This window comes from Phaethon lepturus, unplaced genomic scaffold (genome assembly GCF_000687285.1).
Source record: "Phaethon lepturus isolate BGI_N335 unplaced genomic scaffold, ASM68728v1 scaffold22335, whole genome shotgun sequence".
In the NCBI taxonomy this organism is placed as follows: domain Eukaryota; kingdom Metazoa; phylum Chordata; class Aves; order Phaethontiformes; family Phaethontidae; genus Phaethon; species Phaethon lepturus.
Window position 1 is genome coordinate 2,645 of NW_010538707.1, and position 1,922 is coordinate 4,566.

Here is a 1,922-nt window from a genome sequence, read left to right on the forward strand (position 1 = left end):
GGTGAGCACCCGTGGCTGGTGGTGGCTGCTGGGTCCCCCCTTGTGCCCCCCCACCAGGGCCTGGTGTGGGACCGGGAGGCACGAATTCCCTTCCACAGCACCACTCCTCCACTCGCCTGGGGCTGGGGGCCAGGGACCAGGCGGGTTGGGCACAGGAGGTCCCAGACCGGGGCAGGGCACTGCCAGCACTGCAGGTGGTGCAGCTGGTTCTGGGGTGGAGGGCACTGAGGAAGGGGCAGGTGAGATGCTGGCAGCGGGCTGCGATGTTGCACCCCCTCTGTTGCCCCTGCTCCTGTGCCTGGGGGCTCAAGTGGGTGTTTGAAACCCAGCTAGGTGCCAGAGAGAGGGAAGGGGGAGCCAGCCCTGCCACGAATGGGATGGGCAGCTTCAGAGGCGCAGGGGGATACCCTTCCGGCTGAGGCCCAGCCATGGGAACGTAGCAGGCAGGAGCAGCAACCTTCCTTCCCCATGCCATGCCTCTGGCTGTGCTTCCCCAGTCCAAGGGCATGGGCCAGACCTCCAGGCTGCTCCCACAGCCCTCTTCCCAAGCTTTTGGGCACAGGAAGGGATGTGGGGGCAGTGGCTGGAAAGGGGAAGAGCTTCCTCTCCTGCTCACAGGGAGGCAGAAAAGAATCCCTGAGCCTTTATCCCCCCGGTTTGGTGGACAATGGTGGGACAGTGCTGCAGGGAAGCAAAGGGCAGGTCAGACCCTGCGCTGGGGCAGACCAGCCTCCACCATGGGTGAATGAAGGCCAATTGGAAAGAGAGAGCGAGACAACATGGGCAGAGTCTGACCAGATCTTGGAAGGAAACCTGAGTGGAAAATTACCAGGCTGCTCCACTGTGCGCCCGAGCCGGGCTGTGTGTGTGATGCCTGCTTCTGGTCTGGGCTGAGGCTCTGGGAATGGTGCAGCACCAATTTATACCTGGGGCACCAAGTGCCTGCCACCACGCGTGATGCTGTACCAAGCAGCCACTTCCATGGAGAAACTGCTCCCCTCCTGGCTGCCATGGCCCATGCTGGGGGCTGGAGCACAGGGCCCCAAGATGGCAGCAGCAGACCATGCCAGGGATCAAGAAGCACAGGGCACCAGTGAAAAACCTGACCAGTAGCTGGGCACAGAGTCACTGTGCCAGAGCCAGCACCTGCCAAACCAGCCTCCCCAGCTGGGTGCCTCCAGCAGAGCGAGTGCCCAGCCCAGTCTCGTCACCTTCTCTAGCTGGGATGAGGCAGCAGGAAACCTTCTTCAGCCCCACACTGGGCTGCGGCTGGGAGGGAGCAGAGGGCAGGGGCTGTGGGCACACGATGTCAGCATGGTGCACATATGTGACCGTGCACAGACACATGTGCACCCATGCAGGTTTGCACACACAGGGGTGCGAGATCGCGCATGTGTGCCATCACCCACTGTCACACACACATGCAGAAAGGTGCAGCGCACACACGCCTGCCAGCCCATGGGCACCCTTAGCCACAAGGTGCCCGTGGGCAGCCCTGTGAGCTGTGCTCCCAGCAGTGCAGGCAGTGAGGAGCACAGCCCCTCAGAGGACACCTGCCTGCCCGTACACAACTGTCTCAGCAGCTCTTGGCCCAGGACTGCTGTGCCAGCAAGGGCAGCTTGAAGGGTCAGCAGCAGCCCTGTGTGGTACAGATGCAGAAACTCAGGCATGGAGCAACACACCGAGATCCCCAGGGAGAGTGGGCAAGGTGCCTCGGGCTCCCTGGCTCAGCACAAAAGGGCACAGACCAGATACCCCACCGCAGCCCAGCTTCATCCCCTGCCCCCAGCAGGTGCCACATACCGTGGGGTCCCGGGCAGGCATGTCGCAGTAGCTGTCGTTCCTCTCGCAGGGCAGGCTGGCGCAACGGGTGCCCGAGGGCGGCAGGGCAGAGCCGGGGGCAGCCTGTGAGGGGCTGAGGG